The following is a 9,857-nucleotide window of genomic DNA, read 5'->3' on the forward strand; positions in this document are numbered from 1 at the left end:
GAAATAGTAAATATTTTAGGCTTTCTGGCCACATGAGGTCTATGTCAGCTGTGGGCAGCAGTGTGTTCCAAGCTCAGCTGGAAAGGCAGGAGTGTCTTCACATATGTGCCAGAGCCTCCCTCTATGTGAGATGGAATTTGGGTAGGAAGAAAGGCCAGGGATGGGGGTGGTTCATGGGGTAGGAGCTGGGGCTGGGGCCCAGCTTCCCTAGAATACTAAGTTCTGTTTCAGAACTCTGAGGAGCCCATGAAGTCCAAATTCAGGACTGGCCTTCCAGGTTATTAAGAAGGAATACTTGTCAAATTAGGAGAGTGGAACACATTTTATTTAACGGTTTGTTAATTTATAGCTTTCAATTGTTGGACCATATTATATGGGCCTCTGTTGTCATTTTCTCCAGCTTCTGCTTCACACTAACGTCAAGGGGTTTTCCTAAGCAAAAATTTAATTCCATCTTGGAGAAGAATCCTGATTATAAAATTTTTGTTCCGCTCTGCTACAATAATATATTTCTTCTTCAGCTCTAAACATTCAAAGTCAATACCAGATAAGTAGTTAATATGATTCGATGTAAAATCCTGCTTTTGGGCAAGAGTTTCTTACATGTCTCCCAGTTCAGGATGTGTTCTAGTGACAGGCAGGTTGGGGGTTTGCTAAATTAGCTAGTGGAGGGCCCTGGTATTTACCCGTGGGGAGGTGCTTGCCAAAGGTAGAAAACAGGCAGGGTCTGTTTTTCAGATCCGAATTTCTGCAACCTTCACTCGGGTTAGAAATCAAATTTTGCAATAGCTAGCACTGCTAGGAATGGAACTAGCAGGATTTGTGTTTACCCAGAGAATAAACACCATGTGAGAAAGACACAATGGGAAGAATGAGCTTTGTGCCAGCTCTAAACTGTTAGGCTAGGAGGCTGGAAAAGGGACACTGCAGCTGGTCAGGAGGGCTTTTCCCTCGTGTTTCTCTTGGCCATCTGTTCTGAACCTTACCATAAGCTTCCCATTGGAAAGGTCAGAATGGGATTTTGGGTAAGGCCTAATGTTGGCTCCACATGCCACGTTAGGTGCAGCTGCTCTTGGCTTGGTCACGCCTGGGTTTGTACGCAGGACCCTCAAAGCTCTGTGCGTTATGGTAATTAGCCATCTGCTGCAGCCTTTCCAGGACCGCTGATCACAAAGGAAGCCAGGAAGCTCTCTGACTACAGCAGAAACGGAGGTATGAAGAGGTGCCTCGGGCCTCTGGTCTCCTCCCCCTCCCCTTTCCCCACCCTAAAGCCTGAAGGTAACTGGCCCAGCACTCAGCTCAGCCTCGCATAGGACCCCAGGGAAAACATGCAAAGGGTCTTCCTGCTGATGCATGGCTGTCACTAATTTAAATAGAGGAGCTGAACAGGGGACTGGAGTCTGCTGAGACAATGACACCCTGTGTCATTAGCGAGACAAACACCATTTGTCTGAGAAGTGACTTTTCTTTGGGGAATGGATGACTAGAGATAGCACGACTGGCAATTTTTAGATCATTAGTTCCTACTGAAACTCTAAAGTTGTACTTATATATGTAGGTAGATTAGTCTCTAATTAGTAGTAACTACTGAGATTCTAAGTTATTTATAGTATATGTATAGCAATAGATATAGTTACATATGTATGCAGTTAGATCCAGATATATAAATAGCTGTCGGCAGAAATCTTGGCATGCATAAACAACCTTCTAAGGATGAAACATTTATTTTCTATATGTGAATAAGTACATAATAAACTATAAAATAACTCTAGGATATATAAGTATATATTTATGCATACTTATGCAGTCTATATAGGTTAAGGAGTTTTTTTAACTTGATGCATAAATATATATGTAAGCATTAAGCTATATCTGTGAGGCAAGGAGACTAGCACATAGAACTCAGGACTTGGGGATTGGTTCAAACCTGAATTCTTCCCTGCCACACATATATGTTCATCCTCATGGGAGGACTGTATTCATGTAGCAAGAAAAGTGGAATAAAATGAACAACAGACCCTTGGTGGTGTTGGCTGGAATTGCCTGTAGCTATGTTAGAGCTCCTGGGGAGAACTAGAAGTATGAGTTTGGTGTGGTGGGATAGAAACACACAGGGAGGTAGCAAGAGCCTGGAGGCCTGTGCTAGAAAATGGGGGCATACGGGTGAAATGCAGTTATATTCATAATTATAAGGGCAAGGCCAGAGGTGTGTCTGAGTGTGCTTGGGGCACAGAGGGAAAAGAGTCTAACTGACTGAGAAGGTCAAGGAGAGGAGTCATGGTGGAGCTTCCTTGAGCCTGATCTTAAAGAATGCACAAGTGATCACGGAGTGAGGGAAAGCATTTCAAGATTTAGAAATGGCAAGTCCAAAGGCATGAAAATGCAAGGTGTGTCCTGGTGATGGTGAAATGTCTGGGGTGGCCAGAGCCAAGTGCGATGAAAAGGAAAGCCAGAAGGTAGGGTGGGAGTCTGATGGAGGAGGGCCTGTGAGCCCCCGAATGAGCGAGAGTTTTATCCTGCGGTCAGTGGGGTACCACCAAAAGATTTTAAGCTGGGGAATTATTAATTCAGCCTTAAAAGTTTGAGAGATTTTAGTCTGACAGCAAAAGAGGACAGACTGGAATAGAGGGCAGGAGGGGAGTTTTGCAAGAGGCCAAGCAGGACGTGATGGTGGTTGAGGTAGTGGAGATGGAGAAAATGGGACGAAGCGAATTCAAGATCCTGTGGCCATAGAATTGGTAGGACTTTGGGGCATGAGAGAGAAGGAAGAAAGAAAGATGACTAGGACTTCTGGCTTGATTAATTGGGTAGAAGTTTATGCTTTTAATGCAGACAGAAAATATAGGAGGAGGTTCTGAGTGGTAGAGAGTGGTGGTTCTGAGTGGTAGAGAGCTGTTTTGGACATGTTTTGCGGTAACTGCAGGACAACCAGGTAAATACTTTCTAGAGTGGAATGAAAGTACTTTACACACACAGAACCCCCTACTAAGAGTAATTGGATAGGAAGTATGATGAACCCATACCCGGAAAACCTCAGCAAACCCTCATATGACTCGACCACTGGTCCTCCTCAGATCTCTCTCTTGTTCGCCCTTTGCAGCTCTCTGCTCCAGCCACATGGCCTCCTTTGCTGTCTCTTGAACAGATCAAACATGCTTCCATCTCAGGGCATTAGCTCTAGCTGTTCCCCCTCATTTTATCTGTTTTCTTACTCTATGTATTGATTGTGTGTTGCTTATTTCCCTATGATAACATATACTCCACAGTGGCAGGGACTCTTGCTCGTTTTGTTCACTGATATATCTCAAGCACTTAGAACCAACCACATTGGGCACATGGTAAGCTCTCAATAAATATTTGTTGAAGGAGTTAATTTTAAAGTGTGTCCACTTAAATGAAGACCAAAATTTGATAGCAAATTTACCTTTAAAAAGAGAAGTAAAAATTATATGAGTACTTTAATTTATATTTCACAAAGTGTGGTTTATAATTACAACTCATAATTCTTAGAGTAAAGAATAAAGCAAGTGTTTTTTATTTGGGAGGATGTATATTTTTTTCTGACAGAATTGTTTGATAGCATGATATAACTTAGACCAATTTCTATTTGACTTTGCATTATGACCATGAAAAAGGGTCATCTTTTACACAAATATTTGAGGCTTTATCAATTTCCCCCAAGTACTTCTCTCTCTCTCTGCAAAAAATTAAATAAATAAATAAATTTTAATTAGATGTAGTAATGTATAATAAAATGTTCAAATATTAAATGTACCTTTCAATTAGTTTTAGGAATTCATATCAAGACAGAATATTTTCATCATCCCAGAAAGCTCCTTAATGCCCCTTCTTAGTCAGCAATCCCTCCCCAAGTGATAATCATGTATCTGATTTCTATCACCTTAGATTAGTTTGTACTATGCTAGAATTGCAAATGAACGGATTCACAGAGTACATAGGGTATTTTTGTACCAGGCTTTTTTCACTAAACATAATGTATTTTGAGATCCATCAATGTTGTTGTGTGTGTCTGTAGCTCTTTTCCTTTTACTCCTGAGCAGTGTTCCAGCGACTTCTCTTTTATTTCAAAAGGCTCATTCTGTTATCACCTTGGTAGATGTTATCAAGTATTGCTCTAACTCTGACAATGGCTTTGCACGTAGTTCAAGTAGTAGTTCTTTTTTCACTTTCTTTCATTTGAAATTCTGTATCTTTTGTAAGACTTGCCACTTTACTTTGCAATTAGTTTCAATTACATTTGCAATGTACTGTCAAGTATATGTCTACTAATGCATGAGAAACTGACAAAAAAAAAGTTGGCCCAAAAAGAGTATGTAGTTAGATATTACCAGTGTAAAAGGTAGGATATTTGTAGTAGAGACTAATAAAGGGAATATTTTTATGTTTTGATCACTTTTGCTTCACAAAGCACCCTTGTATATAGGAGGCCAGGATAATGAACACTCTTATATTGAGGACCCTTATTCCCTGTGCTTACATGCATAGCATATACTAGTTTATGCCTGGGAGTTGCAGAATCACTCAAGTATACACATTCACTAGCTAGTTGGTATTGTTCATTTGAGGCTATAAATTTGAACAGGCAATAACTGTTTGATGCATAGAAAATTATTTTATTCAATTATGTGAAATTGCCAATATTTGAGTATTTCTGATCTTTATAAAACTAGCAATTTCATGGAGTTCAATTTTGTGGTTTTTAAACTGCAAATTGCTACCCATTAATAGGTTATGAAATTTAATAGATTGGAACCAGCATTTTAAAAAATGAAAGAGACTAGAGTAGAAAATATCGAAGGGCATTTCATGGTGTAAGAATAGATATGATTTTATGAACCTTTTATTTCAGTAATGTGTGCATGTATTGTATCAGAATATTGATTTGGATGCTTTAACAGAGACCAATCAGTGGACACTGAAACAAGATAGGTTTATTTTATTTTCCTGTAAGTCTGGACTTAGAGTTTGTCCAGAGCAGTAGGCAGTGCTGGTCCACCAGCCGTACAGGCACCCAGGTCTCTTCTGTCTGGTTGCTCTTCTATCTCCTGAGTGATGCCCTCATCCACTTGGTTGAAGCTGGCTCATGGCCACCACCTCTTTATTCTAGCCTGTATGAAGGGATAAAAAGCAAGGTAAGAGCAGTTTCCCTTGAAAGACATCATGGGGCAAATATTACTTCTGATCAAAATCCAATGACTTCACTTTAGTTGTCAGGCTCCGCCAAGATGTAAAGGCATTAGGAAACATTGTCTTTATCTGGGGAATATGAGCATGCAGACAAATCCAGATAGCCCTGGAGGCTGACTTCTTCCCTGTTTGTGTAACTACAGGGGCTGCAGGATCAGCCGGTCTGAATTAACTCAATGGAAGAACAGACTGCTATTAACAGCTGAGCTCCAGAAATCATTTTTCACAAGGTGCCTTCTGTCACAGGGAAGTTCCACTGTTACACACATAAATATTCTCTGCCCCTTGTCCCTATAAGAATATAGGGAATGGGGTGGCAGGGAGGGAGGGGGCAGGGAGAATTCTGTATTGGAAACCATCTTGGGTGTGTGGTCCAGCTATGCCATGTCAGCAAGCCTCTCTGTGGATGGATGAGGGCCTGGGGATCATGAGTGTTTTGCTCCTTCTCTCTGTGTAAGTTTGCCCTCAGTAAACCTCATTTTGATATCTGCACTACCTTGCTGAGCCCTGATACTGTTGATTATGTTTTAAAAAAAAACTGGCCCTGACCCATGTGGCTCAGTTGGTTGGGTTTTGTCCAGCAAAGTGAAAGGTTGCTGGTCCGATTCCTAGTGAGGGCATGTGTCTGGTTCCTTGGCAGGTTTGGTTCCTTGTCAGGGCACGTATGATAGGCAGCCATCAATGTTTCTTTCTCACATCAATATTTCTCTCCCTTACCTTCTCCCACCCTTCCCCTGTCTGTAAAAATAAATAAAAAGACAATTTTTTTAAAAGTTGAAAATCTCTAGATAATGAGTCTAGCTGATGGCTATTGTTCCAGTGACAGAATTATTAATACTTCATCCAATATTTCTGTGTGGCTTACTCTGCTAACGATAGTTATCTTTAAGATAATGATGAAGAATCAAATAAAAATTAGCTCTTATCCTTGAGGTCAGTTCTACAAATTATGAAAATTGAGCAGCTATTAATATTTTGCCACATTTGCTTTATCACTTTCCATATGTATACACTTATTTTCCTGAATAATTAAGACTTACAGACATAATTAATGCTTTTTGCCTCCAAATACTTCCATATGTGTTTCCTAAGAATAAAGATATTCTATTATGTAAGCCCAGTAAAAATATCTAATTAAAGAAATTTAACATTGATATGATACTATTATCTAATATACAGTTTATATTAAAATTTTGCTAAGCATGCCAATAATTTTCTTTATGCCAATCTTGAGCCCTCCATCACTTCCCCCACCCCCATCCAGGATTCCATGCAGTGTCCAATTCAGGAACCACATTATATTCAGTTGTCATGTCTGAGGAAAATAAAGCAAAACTTTCATATCGTGTACTGTTTCCCTCAGCCACTGGACTCCTCTCTTTCCTCCTGGTGCTCTTAGAACACCGCACTGTGGCCATTGGTTCTCTTTTCATGGAGATGGTTGTAGGAATAGGGCCAGAATTCAATCAGATATTATTTTAATATCTATATAAGGTGTGGCTTCAGGAGATAAGACACACATGAAAAGAATTCCATGAAGTCCAAAGGTCCTTGGACTTGCCAGGAAGATATTTAAATATCTAAAGAACTGAAGAAATGCAAAATGCAATATGTTTTCCCCAGGATGACATGTTTGTTTCCTGAGCAGGTTAGAAATAGAGATTTGTAATTATGTATAGGTGTAAAAGATATCAAATGAAAATATTAGAAATAATCTATACATTTTGGTCTTTTTAGTTCAAGTGATATTAAAAGAATTTGGGGCTCTAGACTACCTTACAGATTAATCTTATGGGTCTAATATAAAATATATTAAATATAAAATACATATTACAGATCTAATGTAAAATAAATTTAGACTTGTAATTTTAGGTTGACATTTTCCTGAATTTGTTAATGAGAACAGTCAAAAGAACATTAGATTCATCATATTTATAAATTTAATTTGTTATTAGATTTATAAAACTTATTAAGTTCTTGGGAAAGTCCTATTAGTCCTATTAGTCAGAATTGTAGCTCTTAAAAGAGAATAGAATACATTAAATGTGTACATGCATTTGAAATATTGAAAGGAATTTAATTTACTAAGTTTGTAAATAATAAACATTATAATTAAAGAACCCTTCAAAATGATTATTAAAATTTGCTAAAGTAATATACAGATTATAATCCATAACTGTAACCTGAACTTAAAGTTTCATAACTAGGTTTTTTATTTTATAACCTTAATAACTTGAATGTTTATTTGTAAAAACAAAGTAAGTTTTGTGTAATCTTTTTGGCACTCAAAAGCCATCCTCAAGAGGCCCTGGAACCTCACATTTACAGAGATGGTCTCCTTCCTACCCAGTGATGCTATTGCCAGCAGGAAGTCAAAGCAATGGCTGGCGGTCCCTGCCTACATGCCCTTTTTTGTCCAGCAGTGGCAGAAACTGCTCTGTTCTCACCCACAGAAGAGCCAAACTCATGAAAAGCCTTTGGTTTCAGCCTTGAGATCATGGCCAACTAGGGCCTTCATTAGGGGAATCCAGCCTTCAGAAATATCTTTATCTCCACCTGTCCTTAAATACCTTCCCTCTTGCCGAATTGGTCATGCTTTATGATTTTAGTTATTTCTTATTGAGATAATGTGAAATGACACCTGACTGAGATAAAGCTAACTGGTCTTCCATAGTATTTTTTTTTTTTCAGACACAGCCCTATTAAAAGGAGCTGCCTGCCTTTACTGTTTTAGCTTTATCTCCATAAAGTGATTTACTACTACCCTATCTTAGGAAAATTCTCACCTGATTTTCTTTACTATCACCTTGATATTCTCTCAATACCCCTATCTCACACAAGGTGTCCAAGTCCCTCACTTTGGGTCTGGCTATTGGATACAGGTGACTTAGCCACAGGTGACCTGTTGGTGAACTTGGTACTGAGAGAAGAGCCTGGTATAAGACTCCTGCACACACTGGCTCTGGGGATCCTTCTTCACATTCCCTGAGTATCCCTTCTTCCTCCTGCCTCTGCCTTCCAGTACTACCTCCCTCCTCGGTCTGTGGGAGCAGAACACACCTCCAAGTTAAAAATGCATCCAAATCTTTATTTCTCCACTTTGAGTCTTTATTTATGGTTCTGACTTGAGGAAAGAAAACTGTCCCTTGGGTACCAGTAAGAGAACAAAGCAAACAGGAGAATATTCATAAATATAGAGAGATAGGATCCTCCTTCCCTGAAAAGAATTCATTTATTTCATCTTATCTATTACTTTTTATTAAAATTTTTTTGAACAATTAAAATTTAAAAACTGATTTAAATAAATAAATTTTTTTATTGTTCAGTTATAGTTGTCCCCATTTTCCCCCCATTACTCTCCCCTGCCCTGCCCACAACCCCCCCACATTCAGTCCTTCTCCCCCTCCCCCACCCCCCCCCACCATCCTTGTCCATGGGTACTTTATACACATTCCTTTACTTGACCCTTCCCCTTCTTGTCCCCATTATCCTCCCCACCCCACCCCCATCACCACCAACTTGTTCTTTATTTCCTTGTCTCTGGTTCTCTTTTGCTCAATTGCTTGTTTTGTTGATATCTTTTACTTTTTAAACAGGAAGGGAGAGTATGAGCTCAAGGAAGAGGGACAGGCAGATGATTTTTTACCCCCCACTGAGAGATTGAAACCAAAGTGCAGGCTCTGGGTTTGAACTGTGCTTCACTGCTTACTAGCTGTGTAGCCACAAGTAAGTTATTTGCATGTCCAAGCCTCAATTTCCCCATCAGTAAAATGAGATTTAAAAAAATACTTGCCTCTTAGGGTTGTTGCTAGGACTAAGGAGTAAAGGTTTGTAAAGTACTTAGAATAGTGCCTGACACAGAGTAAATCTTCAACAAGCCTTAACTGTTTATCATTATCAGCATCGTGATCAGTAGCTCTACGCTAGCCCTAGTGGGCCAGGAGAGACTGATGATATCACGTTACAACTTCATTTAGAAAATTGAAGACACCTGCCTGTCAGATTCTCTGACAGCTGGACAGCTGCCACAAGACTATCCCCAAATATTGCCCGGGGGGAATTTGACAAGTTGTGCTCTCACGATAATTCCAGGAAAACTAAGGACAGTGTCTAATGTGTACTTCATATTGTCTCTTCAGTTTTCTCAACAAACTCACAAAATGAAAGTCAAAAGAATCTTACTTTATATATTGGATGGGTTTTTGAAAAGTTAAAAACTTAAAAATCCAACTCAATACTGAATGCTTGGTATATCTGCTTCGACTTCTGGAACCATCAGGTTCAACTCCCTTATTGTACAGAAACCTCCCCAATTACATAAAATTCAATGGTAAATCCTTTCATAAAGTGAACAATTCCATCCCTGTCTTTATTATCATATTTTCCTAAAGCAAATAGTAAATCTGTTTAGTAAATAGTCAACTCCATATGAAATGCGTACTCTTTTTCCATATTCCTTGGGGTAATGAGATTAATTCAGTTGCCAGAGTTTGCCTTTTCCACAGTTTTCCTACAGCCATAAGTTAAGTTTTAGGCCTTGCTAATAGGTAAGGGTCAGTCCCTTTTTTCTTTCGTTTTGTTAAAAGATAATATTCTTGCAAAAATCTACCCCACCAAAAACACCCCAAACAATAATAGATAGTATAGCC

This window comes from Phyllostomus hastatus, unplaced genomic scaffold (genome assembly GCF_019186645.2).
Source record: "Phyllostomus hastatus isolate PE091 unplaced genomic scaffold, TTU_PhHast_1.1 phas_scaffold_78, whole genome shotgun sequence".
Taxonomy (NCBI): Eukaryota; Metazoa; Chordata; class Mammalia; order Chiroptera; family Phyllostomidae; genus Phyllostomus; species Phyllostomus hastatus.